The sequence below is a fragment of the Lates calcarifer genome, linkage group LG2 (assembly GCF_001640805.2).
Source record: "Lates calcarifer isolate ASB-BC8 linkage group LG2, TLL_Latcal_v3, whole genome shotgun sequence".
Classification (NCBI taxonomy): domain Eukaryota; kingdom Metazoa; phylum Chordata; class Actinopteri; family Centropomidae; genus Lates; species Lates calcarifer.
In genome coordinates, this window is record NC_066834.1 from 29,634,065 (window position 1) to 29,653,121 (window position 19,057).

The window sequence follows — 19,057 nt, forward strand, 5'->3', positions numbered from 1 at the left end:
AAGGCCAAAGCAACCATCCATTTATTTTCTATATCTGCCTATTCCAGCATGGATTGGGTGTATGGCCCAACCCCATCACATCTAATGTGAGTGACCTGTTTCTAACTCTACCTTCTACATCAACAGCAACAGTAACTGACTGGGCATTGTGTATTTTTCTGAACACTTTGACATATCTGTCCAAGGTGTCCAAACTTCAATTCAGGGCTATTTTCATCAGTCTGTCAAAAAGAAATCTGGAAACCTGTCTAGTTTTATTAAAGATATAGTGATGTTGGGAATCTCTATGTGAAGTGAGTAACTGATTCATGTTTTCATGTAAATGTAAAGCCATACATTACGAGATATATTAACCTTATGAGGGGAGATTTATTCAGTTCTCACTGTTTTTAAATAGTTATGTTTTGAGGGTCAGGGTCTTGTCTGATCTCTAGTTCTGGAGAAAGTCCACAGATACTTTTCTTCAGTGAAAATATGTGGCTAATACCACACTGTGATTATACCCCATTACAAGTAATCCTGCTTTCAAACTAAGGTAAAAAGTACTATCAGCAAAACATACTTCAAGGTTTTTTCTCCATCCAAGGACAAGGAGAGTCAAGTCAATGACACAAGTTCTATCACATACCAGCATTTAAACCAGGCTCAAATATCCAGAATTCAGAGAATTTTCACCACCATTCAAGAGTAATAAAGCTCCGTAAATACAAAAACATCTTGTTTCAGAGTTCACAACTGCAGAACCCGCAGCACGAAACCCAGGTGTAACATTTGACAGTGACCTCACATTCGAAAAACAAGCTACAGAAGTCATTCAGACATGTTTTTATCAGCTGAGAGACATCATAAATATCATCATATTGTCTCAGATTCAGGGTTGAGCCAAAAACATGATCTCACACCTTCAGCAAAAATAGCATGGCTAAGGTTCTGAACACAAACTGCAGTAGCTACAGCTTTTTAAAAGAATACTTCACTACCATTAAACATACAACACTGTCTTCAACCACTACAGCTGCATGCCTCTATATATGGTGTTTGGGATTGGCAGTATAGTTATAAGTCAGTATAAGTCATAGTATAGTATAGTATAAGTCAATCCAGCTTTATCACATGTATTGGACAGAACATGCATCAGTGTCATTTTATTCTTTTCATGAACCCAGATCTCTTGTTCTCCTGCAGACATATTTATCCCTCTGATGGGGGACTGGAAGTTATTTTCACCACTGGATGATCAGCACTGATTTGGGAGGGCATCGAGTCAGCTTTTCTGTCCAGGCTTGCACCTGTCTTTTCTGCTCACTACACCTTCAGTATGTTTTTTTTTCCTCATTAATCTACACTCAATACCCCATAATGACAAAGTTAAAATAGAATTTTGTTTGGACCCTTTGCTAAGAAAATGAGCTCAGGTTCCTCCCAGTTCTCTTGATCATCTTTGAGGTGTTTCTACACCTCGGTTGGAGTCCACCTGTGGTAAATTAAACTGACTGGACATGATTTGGAAAGGCAAGAAGAGATTAGAGAGAGATTAGAAAAGAAAAGATTAGAGCAAAATCCAAGCCAAGAGGTCGTGTCTCTAAGCTCTACAGGCAGCTCCTTTGACCTTGTGGCTTAGATTTTACTAAAAATTCAGGTTTACATCTGTAATACAGTTTAGGTTGGGTTAAGTAACCAGCTAACATTCAATTTTGTCACAATTAAGATGAGGTTTTAGTTACATTTTCACTGAGGTTTGTTGTTGTCTGTATTTGATATGATTAAAGCAGCATGAATGGCAGAAATCAGTCATGCTGACAATGCCAGACAATAATTACACAACAGAGATGTCTTCATTTAACTGTAATCATTTATAGAAGGAAAAATTTAATTAAAAACAATGTGTCATGTCACATGATGACAATAACATATTTATAAAAGTATGTAATGTTGTAATTGTTTACACTGGGTCAGATTTTATGTCTGGATTTGTGAAGCTGTGGGGTCAGACATGCTCTTACTGTATAATTCAGCTACAGTAACAGAGGAACTGTAGGAAGATGGCAGATTTGATCAGTCTGGGATGTGTGAGCCAACACTGTAAATCATTTAAACTTTGCTCCCCTGGGAGTTACTGGGAGTTACCTGAACTCAGGTTAAATAAAAAGTTAGGTCGCCATTGTTTTATGAGTTTTAGAAAAGGTAAAACCATGAGTTAAGTTCACTGAACTTGAGAAAACAAGTTTAAAAAAATTGAGGTATTAAGTCGACTCGACTGTTCAGTCTGAGAGAGAGAGAGACATTTGTGACTGATTAACTTTCCTTTTTCATTTTCTCAGTTTAAAGAGTCAGTTATTTATCTGACATTTCACAGCTGAATTCAGTACTAACCTTCATCATGATTCATCACAGTGTTTTCATTATTATGAAAAGAAATAATCAGAACTTTGAACATGTATTAAAGACACAGTAGGTTTCCATCATGTCTGTTTTCTTCAAACTACAAAGAAGTCTTTTTTTAACTCTCAAACAATGCATGCTGGGAAGTTTTGTTTATGTAAAACCTTCATTTAATGAGTTGAGTGAACTTCAGCAGTTCACTGATTCAACTCATGATTTCAAGTCAAAAGAAACAGAGTTCACATCAAGAGTCCCGTCTCTGCTTTGGCACCAAAAGCACTTTGGTTAAATCAACATGATCTAACCTCAAAATCTCAGTTTATGGTTCTCTGACTTGTAACAGGGAGAATGTAGATCAGTTAATACGACTTAGAAGTCATTAAAAACCAGCGTTCCTCTCTGATACCTAGCCAGGAAACTTTGAAAATGTCAAAAATTATAAATAGAGTTTGGCATGTTTGTTACAGTGAAAGCACTTCCTGCTCCAGAAGCTGGGAATTATGGGTAATAAACACCATTCAACACACAAGAGCTGCTCATTTGAGAAGATCTTCAGTTTGGCACATTGATTTGGTGAGTAAATATTTTTCCCTTTCATAAAGTATTTCTTGTCGTAATTCAGCGCAAGGTTTATGTGCTTGCTATTTAGGGCTAACGTTAGCTTAGCTCAAATACTGCCAACTCCATTTGGCTTGCGGTTTGGCCCATGATAGTAAAAACTTTATATATTCTCCTTTCTATAAGTGAAAGTCCATGTTCTAGGTTCCAGAAGATAATAAGTCACCTATGATATTAGTCCTGAGCAGGGAAAAACTGGGCGGGGTGTTTGAGTCGTGCTCAATCTACAGAGATATCATGTAGGGAATGATGAAGCTAGCACAGTGATTTACTAAGATGACACGGAGAAGGTGAAAATGACAACTGACTTCTGACTGCCTGTAATGGAGCTGTTAGACAGCAGAAATGCGTATTCTTCATTTTAGATTAAATTCTTGGCAGGCTGCTTTTGAATACCCCAAATATTAGATATCTGCAACAGCATTTCCCCAAGTTCAAATGGTATTCTCACTAGTCAGAACAGTAACTAAAAGGAGTCCATTTTAACATTCTTACTGGTAAAATATATTTACTGTATTGAACACATCATATCAAGTACTCATAGACAGAACTCTGCAGTACATAGTGAGGTATGTAAGTTTTTGTATAAAGATGTGTTTTGTGCTCCAGTTCCTCCACAGTTCATCTGATAAGTATGATGTAAACACACTAATTAAAATTGAAACGTAAACCTTGTCATCATTAATTCACTTTAAAGCTTGAGAATTAAAGTTTAGAGTGAATAGCTAGTGCCACTGTTTAAAAATGTACTGACCTCATTTTATATGCTTCTATAGCTTTAGTTTATTCAGACCACATACTTTTTTTGGCTACAGTGTTACAATTTAGCATGAATGTAGGTTGCATAAACCTGTACGTCTTGACTATAACTTGTTATTCTAATGGATCCTGTTTCTTTGTAGGATACATCGAGAGATGAGGCCCTAGCATCCATTACAGTTGGTGTGCTGACAGTTGTCAGTGAAAATAGTCCTCAGCAGGGTCCAAGCTCAGTACACATCCAGCCCATCTCCACTGCCATCATCCTTGAGGGAGGTATAGTTATGGACAATATTAAGGACTCAGGCAGTGTGCCTGTTGTTTGGCCTTACATATGTTTTGCATTTGGATTACCCAAAATGCATGACAAATACACTCAAATTCATTCAAACTGTAATGCTTGGTTGGGGAAACAAAAGCCTCTCACCAAAACTGCTAACTCTGAAAAACAGTCTACTATGTTAGATCAGTGAAGAGCCACCAGCTATCTGATAGCACTTGGTAAACATTTAAAAAAGAAAAACAGAAGAGGCCAGGATAATGTGGCCAGAAAAGAACGAAACAAAGGATGTTCACTGTTGACATTTATGCCTTGAAAACTTTTAATGGAGTTCTAATATGTCATACAAATACTTAATATTTGTGGAGACACAAAGACACAAAGAAGTGATGTTTTTCTTTTAAAATGGAAGTGTTGGCTTAAGCCTGATGCTCAGCTGTTGGACACAAAAACTATTTTGGTTCAAGTTTTAGTTTTGATCAGAAATGTACTGAAATATAAAGTCAGAAATGCATATGGTTCGGTTGGCTTGGGACTTGTTGTTCTTGTCTTGTTGTTGACATGTGCTAGGCTTAGTTGTTGAAATTTGTGACTTAAGGGTCAGTATGTCTTTCTTCGCAGGAGCAAGGAATTGACATAATAGATATGTGCTTCATTTTGTCTTGTTCAATGCCACACATACAGAAACCTCGTGTTCTACAGTTCAATATTAAACGACAGTTTTGTTGTTTGAGCTGATGTTTTATACTTGATTGTATGAGAGATTGATAATCAGGGACAGAAGACTGTAGACTTGGGGCTGAACAATAAATGAAATTCATATTGCTGCGTAAAATGCAATATCATACTTGTTTATTGTTCAGCAGATCTGTCCAGTATTCAGCGCTGTTTGACTTTTTTTTTGTCATTTGAAAATAAATGTACCTTCTGACCCAATGAGTGTTCTCAATACAAGGTTTAAGGGGATTATTACACTTTGCAGAATGTATTTATAGATAAATTATTAGGTGGTTTGCTATCATACAATTATCTGAAAAATGATAAGTAGAATTAAGTGTTAAATGTGTGGTAACTAATTTGATGTAGGATTCATAAAGCTGTTGTACTTCATACATTTAGATAATGTAAGTACTGCACACTCACAGTAAACAAGTTCATTTAAGTACTGCACACTTGAAATCAACAAGTTACTTTAAGTACTATACACTCACAATCAGTAAGTTATTTTAACTCAACATCTTAAGTTAACTCAGTTAAAACTTAATTTAAAACTTAGTTTTTCTAAGACAACGAGTTTGCACGCATTTTTTTAAGTAAAGCCAACTTATTATATTTTACAGTGTGATGCTGATGGATTGATGAGCTGTGTGTGGCAGCAGGGGTCTTCCTGTTGTTGTTAAAGTTATTGTTTTGGGCTGTGAACCATTCCTGCTCATCTGATTTTATTTGGAGGCTGACAGTGATGGATCCATTATACCCAACACTTTCTGTGTCCTTTGCTTCACCTAAAGAGGCCAGTTCAGCCTCTGAGAATACAGCAGCCCCCCCGTGACTCACTGATTTGTCTTGGTTATTATCATTGTATCTGATCCAGCCTGATTCACTAACTGCTAACCTGGAGGCAAATGATTCCTGAGATAGGTGGAAGAGTATTGTTGCTCGTCGCTCCTTATCATTAGAAATGCAGGCTCATATTCACAGCAAGATCATTACAGCTAAAATCCTCTCACTCTTCTGCTTTATTTGCTCACAGACAGGGTCCCTGGTGGTGCAGCGAGGACTGAGCTGAGAGCTGTCTCTCACCATCTCAGCCAGGCTCTCGCTCTCCCAACCAGACTGGAAAATGCTGAAAAGAAATCATGTGAAAAACTGTGGGATTTCATATGTGAAGTGGGAATAAATGTAGGACCTTTTACATGAACTATATTATTTTTCCTGTGTATGTTGTGTTCACACATGAGAAAAGATGCTCCTATAATGAATGATACAATCAGAGAAAAACAATTGCCCAAGAAATAAGAGAATGTGAGCAGCAACATAACAACAAATCAGCTGGGGAAAATAAGGACTTAAAAAATAAAATAAATAGTATGACATCACAGCAATAAATGGGGGTTGGTGATGGGAGTGGTGATGGGGTGGGGTCTGGAATAACGGAGATAAACAAGATTGGGTGGGGGGGGGGCTACTGTTTAGCTGTCACTCCATCTAAATGTATTTGACAATATGTATATAAATGTAGTATTTAAATTAAAAACCAACCTCTCTAATTGTTGGAAATAATGACACCAGTGATTAAGAAACTATAGACATGTATCTGAAGCAACTGTGAGAAAGATATGAATTATTATACATGTAGGCAGTGAGGGGAATGTGTTCAGGTTGATGTGCATTGAATGACCGGGGGCTTAGGGACTGAAACAGTCTGTCATTATGACTGATCCCAGATCTGTACCCTAACTGATGCAAGACAGTTGCAAAGCCAAAGAACTGAACAGGACAGTAGTCAGGGATCAGAGGGCAGAATAAGTACACAGGGTGTGTTCAGTGGTGTTTGTGTCCACCTGATGAATCAACTGAAGTCCAGTATTCCCTCTCTTTTAGTTCTGTTTTTGGTCTCCACCTCCTCCTGAGGTAAATTTCTGGTTCTGCTAACTGCTAAATGCTCCGTCTAGTCTCTACCTGTGTCTGTCTGCAGTTTGCTGCTGAGCATGTAGTTGACAATAGATTTTTACAACTGTTTCTCTGAAAACAGCTGCTGTCAAACATGATGATATGGAGACACTCTTGCCATCAAGATCAGTTACATAGATCCATGGTACAAGCAGAAACACTGGACTTTGTTTCTTGTTGTTTCCTGTATGGTCACTCTATAACATTACACACATTTACTAATATTAGAGGATCTTTGCAATCATGGCTACATTAATAAAATACCTATTTTAACCTAAATTATGATCCCTCCCTAGTTATTTATTTTCAACAGAGATTTTTAACAGTTTATTTGTAGCATATTTCCTGCCACTGTAGGGATACTAATTGAGGAAATGCTCCCATGGTTAGTCAGGGGGCAGGAAGTATGACTTATGGTTGGGGATTTATACCAACAGGTTTAAGAAAAAAATTAACATGAAACATCTAAAATCCCCTGAAAATACTTTTGAAATTTACAGACAACAAGCATTTATCAAACAGATGAGCAATAAGCATGTCATGCAAAAACCTGGTAACTGAACTGAGAACAGCAGAGCGAAGTGAGCATATTAATTACTTAACAGGTGGCTGGGCCTCAGTATGTCAACAAGAATTACGTCATAAGGCCACAGGTTCCATGAAAATGAACTTGAAGAAATATTAAAGTGGAAAGTGATCTTCCTCCACCTCAGCATGACATGAGGACACAGACAGTTACACACATTATGAAATTAAACATAGCTATAATGGGCTAATCATTCTCACACAAGGGCTGCTCTACTCAGATTCTCAGAGAACTGAGGCCAGGACAGAAACCGCAGCACAAAGTGAAGGTAACATAGGTTCAGGTTTTTCCTTTGAGGGTGAGACTTTTAGTGTGATTGTAAAATATTAAATACTAAAATAATAAAAGTCCTGGTATGTAAATAAGACAACTTTAGAGTTAATGGAAGGCATATTCCTGTATGTTTCCCACCTTCACCTCTCATATCTAACCATTAAGACTAAACAAAACAACAAATCAGCCTATAAGTGTTTCTGTAACAGAATGTCACATGACTCTAGTTGTAATGTTTGTTAAACATCATGTAAGAAGTTGAAATCTCTGAATCTGTCCAATCAAACATTCTGTGTTTGTAAGAATAATCCTGTTTTTAACATGCGTGAGTGCCACAGGAGTCACTTCTTGGTCCCATCCAGGTCTCTGTCGATGTGCTGCCCCTTCACAACATAACAATCAGCACTTTGGTAATGCTTGTCATTGTTGACACAGTTCAAAACTTGACACAGTTCCAGTCCTGGTCTTTACCCATCCAGGAACATTGTAAAAATCTGATTCTTCTTTCTGCCTAATGATTTTGAAAAAGCAGCCCTTGCCTTTATTATGCCACACTTTAACTACTTTAAAACCTGCTTCACAACTGGAGGATTTTAACATGGGCTAAATGTATTAGACATGTTACACCAGCTTCAGATTCTCTCCAACTTTTGGACTGATTTAAAACTGGTAAATCTGACATATGATGCATTACAGGGTCAGACTTGTTGGTGTTCAGGTACTCAAGGACTCTAGCTGTTCTAGCTGTTAGGGCAGAAAACAAAAGGTGATTGTGCTTTCACTGTTTCTTGACTCTGGAACAGCCTCCAACAACATCCTCTAAAAGCAGTTATGGTTGATTGCTCTTGCTTTTATCAATTGACACATTCCTTCCGGTTTTTCTCTTTTCTCCCTCTGACTCTTCTCATCTTCCTGTCAAGCACACTTCTGTATACATGTAATGTATGTAATGAAATCCATTTACAGACCACCAGAATGTGACTTGGACAACACACAGAACACACTCATACAGTGAGTATTGGCAATGCAGATTCCTGACGTGATGGTACCATAGGAAGCTGATTGAAAGGAATATCCTGGTAATCTAAAGCCACTCTGTGGTGCACTAGATGTGGCTCTGCTAATCCCACATGAATGGAAACACAAACGCAGAGCAGAAGAGAATGAAGCTCCCAGGAGCATGACAGTTCACTGAACAATGTTCTCAGCCTGGGAGCTTATGAAATATTGATAACAGAGGCTGTACCAAACATGTCAACCCATCTACTGACTAGCACCGCTGAGCTTGCACACAGAGAGACCAGGAAACATATCAGTGCTCCGCCTCCCCTCCCCTCCCCTCCCCTACATCACCCCTTTATAATTCATTGCACCGAACCCAACCCTGACCAGGAAAGTAAACACAACAGCAGCAGATTATTGGCAAAGCATAGAAGGTAAATCATAGCACATGCTACCACTTACATATTAATGCTACATGTTATTGCAATAGGAAACACTGTTGCTAATATGCCCTGTGTGTTTTGCCAAATCCCCCAGCAGTGGCACACACTCACCATATCAACTGAATCAGGACATGATGTTTACTTGGACCCATATTTATCAAAGTGCTTTTAGGACTGAAGACACAGAATCTTTAAACTTGTCTCCAAAACTATTTCAACCAACTTATATATTTCCTGCCATACACACCACAAGAGCTCACCTGTAACTCCACCTGCTTCTCTGGGCAGCAGCAGTACATCAGATGAATGTAATTGTACATAGAAATGTTAGAAGGCATTCACATGAAAAAGAGCTCTGTGTTAACTCTCTTATCATAATGAAATGATTAAAAGCGGCTTAAATACACAAACAGGGAAGTGATCAGTTTCAATCATAAACAGTTATGTCAGAGAATTCAGACAGAAGAAAGAAAAGATCATCTGTTAGATTTATTTAAAAGAAAGAAAACACTTTCCCAAAATTTTATGTTTCAGACTTTGTATTTTAGACATAAAACATAAGAACCTGCAGAAGAAAAGGCAGAGACAAAAAAAAGAAAGAAATAGAAGTCACTTTAAGATAAAACACAATCAAAATTCCAACAGTTCCTCAAACAGCAGGTGTACCAGACCTACACTGTCATGCCTACAAAAATACACATGTGGACGAGGTTGTGGAACAGTCATGAATTGATTTGACACAGGAAACAAACAGAAAGTCTTGTGTTTTGTTGTCCTAACCATTGACCAACCAGCCCCCTCCTACCATGGACTTAGTTGCTCTTTACACTGATCAGCCACAACATTAAAACCACTGACAGGTGAAGTGAATCACATTCATTCATTCATTCATCATCTCTTTACAATGCAAAATTCTGTTGGGAAACCTGGGGGCCTGATATTCATCTGGATGTTACTTTGATAACATCCTCCCACCCTCCACCCTGCACCCCCATGAAATGGCTCAAGGAACATAACAAAGAGCCCAAGGTGTTGACCTGGCCTCCAAATCCCCCAGATTCAAATCTGATTGAACATCTGTGGGATGCACCAGAACAATCCAGATGTTGGAGGCCCCACCCTGCAACCCACAGGACCAAAAGGATCCACTGCCAACATCCCAATGCCAGATATCACATGACACCCTCAGAGGTCCCGTTTCCATGCCCGGACGGGTCAGAGCTGTTTTAGCGACACAGGAGGTGCCTACACAATATTACATAAGTGGTTTTAATGTTGTGGCTGATCGGTGTACATTATGTCACCTGACTTCCTCCTGTGCTCCCATCATCATTACTGTAGCCCTAGACGTAATCTAAAAATAACACATAACTATGGGTCGCAATAAGCTGCTGCACAAACACTGTGAGTATGTCAATGTTATTTCCCACGTTTATAATATTTATATTAATTCTGCAAATAAAAGAATGGAATTGGTTTAATGCACCAACACCATGTAAAAGCTGTAGTTACTAGAGACCTGATACTTTCAGACAGATAAATGTATTTTACTACAGAAAGCTCTGTCCTTCACTGTCCTGTTCAGTAGCTTTTTAGAATATTGACTATAAATAATAACATGGCCTAGTTTTTTTTACCCAGAAAAATGTGAGAAGTTTGCAGTCTCTCTCTCTCTCTTGCAGGTGTGTCTGCAGGTGTTCCTATCTTGCTGCAGGTAGAAACTCCACCAATCATGCTCTTGTCTGTAAACTCCAGGCTGCATCTCGTAAAGTATAATTAGTGTGAACACACTGTGATGGTTGAGAGCAACAAACAAAATGTTTTTTATCAGCCCCTCTCTCCTGGATTTCAGCAGCTGGCCAGTTAGAAGATTCTGCTCAGAGAGATTTTAGAAACTAAATCAACCTGAAACAATATGAGAGGGGCATGCCACCCAGTGGAAATCACACCCTTGTCTCCACCAGCTCCTGAGAGAAATCTCTGTGGCTCTTTAGCTGCTAAATGCTCTGCTATTCACCAGCTAGTCTCTGACTGTGTCTGTCTGCTGTTTGCTGCTGACCAGGTAGTGGACAGTGGCTTTATCAGACATTTCAGGTTAGTTTTTTTTAGGTTTTCAGGTAGTTTAATCTTTCCATTTACAGTTCCACTGCAGCACTGGTTCCTCCTATACAGGAAAAGAACTGTAAATGTCATTAGGTTTTAAGAGTCACTCTGAATTGATTAATCTCTGACAGCTTTTATTACTTTGTTTTTCATCTCTTTTAGAGGGAGAGTTTATTACATTATGAAAAGTTGTTGCAACATAGTGAACTTGCATGTATGCTTAATTTCCACTTTTCCACCAGGATGCAGAGTGTGACAAGAACACAGTTGATGTAGAAGAAAAGGTGAAAATGTAAGCGATCTTTGTTTTTCTAGCTGTCTGCCATGTTTGTGCTGTTTAATGTGTTGCAGGGAGAGGAGTGAGACATGTGGGAGTTTTCTGTGAGGACCTCAGGGCTTGTTGTGATATTTGGCTGGCATCATACTGATGGAAGTTACTATAAAACAGAAATCCTTTACCCCCATAATGCTTGGCTTTAAGTGTGCTAATGACTCACCCTCAGAAATGACAGGGCATCCAGGCTGCTCCTGTATTTACTAGATCTGACTTTGTTTTCAGGACATCAGCACAGACTGGAGCCCCTGAGGTGTTTGATTTTTGCGGTGTCCTGCTTTTAACCAAATTCAGGATATGATATAGAACATAACCTGATTACTCATATCTCTGTATGATCCTAATGTTATCAGGTTACTGTTTATCTGTGCCTCAACATTACAGACAGACTGAGAAGCAGCTGTTATTAACATGAGACTTCTCCCTATCCCCTGTAATATTTATTTTAAATTAATTATACAACTTCTAGTGCACACTTTTAGCTTCCACCAAGAGAGAGGAGATCAGTGTGAATCCTTTGTAGCCGCAAGGTCTGGACAGGATTCAGACAGACACTCATGAATCTCAGCCTTAACAAAATGTCACACTAACAGCAATACTGTGGAGGTGTGTTCACCTGCTAAATATCACTGAAACATACAGAACACCTGCCTGCTGGCCTCATTCACTGCTGCTGTTTCATAACTGAAACTGAAACTAATGTTTTTTCTATATATTGTGAGTCAGCAGCTCACTCTATCTCACAGTCTGGAATGTTTAATGAAGCACAGAGGGGGATGACGGCTGTTGTTCCAGGAGCAAACATCTGGATTCATAGCTGATAGGCTGCCTATATCACAATGTCTGGAGTGGCACCACAACACCATCCATCCATCCATTATCTATACTGCTTATCCTTTGAGGGTTGCAGGGGGCTAGTGCCAATCCCAGCTGACACTGGGCAGACAACTACCTAACAAACACACAGACAGCTATTTACCAAAGAGCGCAATACATGCTTGGAAATTTGATAAACTGAAATTTGAAAATGAAGGTCATTTAAGGTCATTTGTCACCAGCTGCTCAAAATAAGCCCGCCACTGACACATCATTTTGTGTAAGTCACCTTCTGGCTAAACCGAAGAAGCCTTTTACAGATGGTGATTTATTCAAGACAGTGATGGTGATTACCATACAGACTGTTTCGAACAACTTCAAAAACAAAGAAGACATCAAAAATGTCTGTGGTGTCCCGCTTGACATATTTTTTACTGCAGTTAAATGAATCCCTGGATGTAAGAGACATAGCTCAGCTTGTTGTATTTGTCAGACTGGCTTTTGTATTGGAAATTCTCAAATGATTCATGATAATTCTGATTTATTAATGATCTGTATTAATAATCTGTACTTGTACAATTGTGCCTTATAAAATATCATATCCATATCTCTGACGCCTTTCTCTCAGAGCTGCACTGTTGTGTAGTCTTCAGATGTTTTCCTTTTCGTCTCTGGACGTAACCTTGTTTCTTTTTCATTTAACCTGTAATCTATTGTACTTGGTACTCATTGTGCGTCTCATGCTTGAGGAGTACAGTGAGTCTGCTTGCAAATGTAAGAATTAAACCTACAGAAAGACAACTGTGCTTTATTCAACAGAAGATTCCCGTGACACTTTCCAGGATTATACAACAGTAAAAATGACATCCTTATTCATAAACTAGTCGCAAATATTACTGATGGGGCCCCGGCAATAGGACGATATGTGCACTGGATTTATAGCACTGTGCCATAATAACCTTGATTTCTTCAACTTTGTGAATTATCATTGTGTGACTCATCAGCAGGTGTTGGCTGGTGGTCAATCCAATACAGTCAATTCCAGCAAAAGCAAAAGTCCTAACAAAAAAACTGAATGCATTTGACGGTGAGCTCCCAGGAAAAGACATACCTACACAGGTGCAATGAATTTGTTCAAGGCCAGGCTTGTGTTTGGACCACAAATCAAAGTACAGAGGGCTGACACGCTTTCCCAGCCTGGAGAAAAGCCCCTGTCTCTGTCACCCTCCCCAAGCCACTCCACCCCCCTACCACTGCCTGTTGAACTCCATTCCCCTCACTGGTTCAGAACATAACCTGGCTGTCACACTATTTCCCTCATCTCCCTCACCCACCCCAATTTGACAGTGCCATTTATTGCACAATACATTACACCCACAACACCAATGGGAATGGCACTGCACAAGCATGGTGTGGTATACAGATGTTATCTATTTTCCTCCAAACACTTAAACACACAAAAATCAAACATAAAATTAAATATAAACAAAACAAACCAGAAAGGTGTATTCAATGATATTCTCTAAAACCACATTTTATATACCTTATAGTCCATAGTACATTTGGAGTCAGCTTTTCTTTACATGTGAAGTGTTGGGTGGGTCAGGGACTGTTCATTCCTTCCATGTAAACTTACTCTCAGAACAAACCCAATCATTCAGGGACATGCACTGTTCACTGATCAGGCATGAAAATATCCCTTAGATTGTATGGTATATAGTGTCACTACTGTACAATAGCTTCTAATGAGGTTTACATTAGAAAGTCTAAGAATAATTGTACTTACAGTGTGTGAGAGAAATATGTGATATGACATGTTGTTGTACAATTGTTAGTATATGTTGAACTACTGCACTGGTACAGTTGAACTGAACAATTTGGATGGTTGGCTTGATCACAATTGGCTGTGTGTCACATGCACTGGCTTTCAGAGAAACAAAACTAACATACTGCAACTGTGGCAGTCTGTACTTTTGTGTGTTAGCATGCTAACATTTGCTAATTAGTGCTAAAATTTCAGCTGAGGCTGATGGGAATGTCATCAGTTGAGCAGGTATCTGTACAAAAACCAAAGTATTGGACACAATAAAATGTTGACCTGATGATGGCTGATATATACCTGATATATTCACTATGCTCTGTTGCTGTACTGCTCAGAGGGTGGCTGGGTGGGTAATGGGTGCACATAGTATGGTAGGTTGAGTGTGGTAGTTAGACTAATAAAACACTGGTTGTATGTCAAATCTCTGTTGAGCATCACAATCGTTAAAACCATTTCCTAATAATTTTCAAAAAACAAGTTGCAATGTATTTAGAGGGTTGAAAACTTTGTTTGCTCACAGGAAAATCTTACTCCAACAGGACAATAGTCATAAAGTACTTAACATTTACAGTCAGTGGATGAGCCCTTTCCATTTCAGACTATCCATTAACCACAACGCTACCCGCAGACAGACTTCATAGTTCCAACACAGCTGCTGGTACATGCTGCTAAAGCAAGCACATGCAGGAACATGTGCTTGCTTTAGCAGAGATAACTCTTCAGCCAACCTGTCACAGTGAAAGTTCAATATTCTACATCATCATGAAACGTCATCTTACATCACTACAGTTCGCTCAGTATACAACCTCACTAATTGAAACTCAGCTCTGGGAGCTGCAGATATATCTGGATCAATTCTGGAAACACAGTGGGAGAATTCACACCTATTTTAGCCTTTTTTTTTAAAAAAAAGTAAAGCACCTCATCACAGTCTTCAAAGCCCTGGATAGATCTGTTCTCCTTGGCTGCTGGTAATTGAATTGGATTTGTTGGATCAGCTGATACTGTAGTAATGCTGAGGTATTGATCCTCGCTCACAACAGTCCATCCCTTTCTAAAACCACCTCTTTCTTTCTGCTGAATTCAGATCATAATCATGCTAGTTTGTCCCAGGTTTGTAGTTAGGTCATGACATCTATCCCAAGGGTTTCAAAATGCAATAATTCTGAGAGAGAAGTGTCTTTAACACAGCATTATAAAACTATTAATTGGATATCATGGGGGAATACAGTGGACTAGACCCCAGCCTCTCAACCTTTTGTAACTCCCACTTCTGATTAGTAAATTATTTCCAAGGACCACCTTCCTAAATAAACAGGAAAAAAACAGACATAAATGAAATGGGTTGTAAATATGTGTTCTTCCACTGTCAGCTGTATGGACCAAAATAAATATTCTGCTTACCCTCAGCGAGACAATTGGACTGGAGCCAATGCAAACTGACATTGGGCGAGAGGTGGGGTACACCCTGGACAGATCACCAGTCCATCTCAGGGCCAACACATAGAGACAAACAACCCACATTCACACCTACAGGCAATTTAGAGTCACCAGTTAACCTGCATGTCTTTGGACTGTGGGAGGAGAGGGAGGGAGAACATGCAAACCCCACACAGAAAAGCCCCAGAACCTGTGGCAAATCATGTGACTATACAGTGCTTAAAGCAGTGCAATCATTGTCATAGTTAGGCTGTTTCCACCCTCCTTTCCCTTTTCAGCAAAAAACTTCTAATTTCTGTACTTACTCACTGTTTGTCCTCAACCTGACTTTATTAATTCAAGATTATTTCTTGTGTTTTTTTTATTCTGGTCATGTGATCATATTGTTTACATTTCACTCTGTTGTATATAACTTGGGCTGCACGGTGATGCAGTGGTTAGCACTGTCGCCTCAGGCCCCTCCAGGTGCCTGCATGGGTTCTCTGCGGGTACTCCAGCTTCCTCCCACAGTCCAAAGACTGAATGTCCAATGTGAGTGTGAATGGTTGCTTGTCTATATGTGTTGGCCCTGTGATGGACTGGTAATCTGTCCAGAGTGTACCCCACCTCTCGCCCAATGTCAGCTGGGATAGCCTCCAGCTGACATTGGGCGATATAGATAATTGATGGATGGATGGATGTATATAACTTTAGGATGTTGCTATTGCTGAATTTACCTCTAGGTGTCAGTGTTTCTTCTCATATAATATTACTTGATTCATAGTTCTGATGATGTTGCTTGTAATTAACAACTCTACCTCTTCCACATGAAAGCACTCATAGATCCACTCAGAAATCCTGGGTTGTTGATAACCACAGTCGTCTGACCGCTTAGTGATACTGAGGTTGTTAGGTTTAGCAAAGTTAGGTAATGAGAAGATATCCTGGGTATGTTGAACTTGATTTGTAGTACAGGCCTCTGAGGCCTGTACTACGAAGCAGGGTTTGAGGTTTGCAAGGTAACTTCAGGTTTAACTCTGGATTTTCAGTCACAACGGTGGTTCGTTTGTTAGCAGGGTAAGTCGCTCTGGTATCTTATGCTAAACGGCTAACCTGCTCTGGAAAAGGTTAAAAACAGGAAAAGCCAATGATAATGAGAAAAGCACTGCGCTGAACCAATCATGGAGTTACAGCCATGTTAGGTTAACACACACAGCACAGAGTGCTGGAGTAAGCACATGTGCTAATGTTTTGGCTACCACTGCCGTGCACACCAACATGTCTAGATTAGGAGTGAGATAAAAGAGGAAATGATGACAGAAAATATTAATGAAAACTCAAGCAACAGCATTACTGAAAAAGATGCCCCAATAGACAAACAGAGGATTGACAGGAGGATTGAATGAGCCAGCTAACAAACTTTGTTAGCTGGCTCATTCTGCAAATGTATAATGTTGCAGCAGCAGCAATAATTTTCCTGCAGCAGGCCGCCACTTTAAGATGTATGAATTTGGCATCTTGGTCATAGCTCAGTTATCTCAGCCACTTTTAACTCTTTAACTCTCTCTTAACTCTATCATATCACCAGTAGTTTCCGCTCTAGCTCTTTATATACAGTCTATGGTGCATTCTCGTGATGGGCATGTAGCTCCCAGCAGGTAGATAGAACTCACCTGACACCTGCTCTCTGTTTTCAAGTATCAAGTATCTAACTCCGCAGTTAGTTTTGTGGTTTGGTCATTTTAAGATCAGATCTGGTTGTAAAGTTTACAGTCTGTTGCTCTGTTGCTCCTGCAGTACTCTGTGTGTGAACTGTGAGGCAGCTAAAAAAAAGTGTAACAACTCATCCAATGACGTTCTGTGAGTTGAATCAGGACTGATCCATCAAATAGTTGACATTCAGGGGGCAGCCCTAAAATTGACCTTATGGTATCTTCACATCTCACTTAGGAGTAGAAAGGAAGCTTTAAGTTTGACAGAAATGGTGATTTGATTTATATCATGATATATATCAATATTATCCAATATGAAAAATCATACTGTGAAATCATTTATTTTCCATATCGCCCAGCCCTAGTGACAGATAATAAATATCGAGAAATATTTTTATAGATCAGTGAAATCATGTTGCTGTTCCAGTCTTTCCATATATCCACAACAAAGCTTCTCACAAATGGAGAGAGGGTTTATCACACTAAATGATCACATACTTGCTATTATAGCTCCATTTTAGCCAAAGATGCTTTAATCTATGAACTACTGAATATTTCCCACGATTAGAAATGAACATTTCACTCAGATCAACCTCAGACATCAACTATCTCTTCTCCTCTCTACTTTGGCAGCAGAAACAGTCTGACATTACTGTCACTGTTTATCTGCATCATATATTCGGAGTAACTCAGAATAAATCACCATCAGACTAAAGAGCAAAAACACTCTCTCAGTAAGAAATAATAATTTTTGTACTTATTTACAATAAATCCTCAGCTTGACTTAACAACGAATTAACATACTTTCTACTCAAGTTTCTACTCAAGTCATGTGATCACATTGTTTACATTTCACCTTGTGAAATGTCATTTTTGTACATCGCTGCAACGATCATCGTTACTTCTCATATCATATTAGGTACTTCAGTCATGGTTCTGAAACTGTTGTTATAATTAACAACTTTGCCTCTTTCACATGAATGCTTGGGAAATCCTGGGTTGACTTGATAAATAGCATCATACGTCCACTTAGCCAAACCGTGGTTGTTAGGATTGAAGCCAGGTAACATACACATATCCTGGATATGATGAACTTGCTTCGTAGTACAGGTCTCTGGTGCTGTGTTTATTGACTGCTAAGTTCAAGTTCATCAGGCCCAAAATATTCAACAGTGCGTGGATAAAAGCATCTTTGTTCAATCAAACTGACAATATAATAGTAAGTATGTGATCATCTAGTATGATAAACTCTCCCCATTTATTAGAAGCTCTGTTGTGGACATATGGAAAAACTGGAACAGCAGAACAATTCCACTGATCTATATTAAAAAAATCTATTGATCTTTATTATTTGTCACTTTATTGTAAACTCTTTTGTCCCTTTCAGGATCCTGCAGAAATGATGATACTAGTTTTCCAGTGAACTGATTGGTCAGTAGTTGACAGGTTTTGATCTGATCTTCTGAATTTTCCCTGTCCCACAGCAGGTTAACTGTTCAGCATCAGTTACCATGGTGATTTACTGCGATAAGAAGTGAACCACCATCATCACACTGAAAACACAGAGTTAAAGCTGAAGTTACCTCACTAACTGCAAATCCTGCTTCATTGTACAGGCCTCTGAGGTGTGCTGACCATAACCAACTGTGATGCCACTGGGTCCTGTAGCACACCAGTTCAGATGCTGTTCGATGATTCAACAATCACTCCCTGTGCAGCTTGCTGATGTCTGAACAGCACACTAGAATAATCAGTCATTTTTCTGTGCACCTTCAGATAAATAAATATGTGTTATGAGCTGGGGAATAGAATATTTCTTGATATAGAAAGAGACA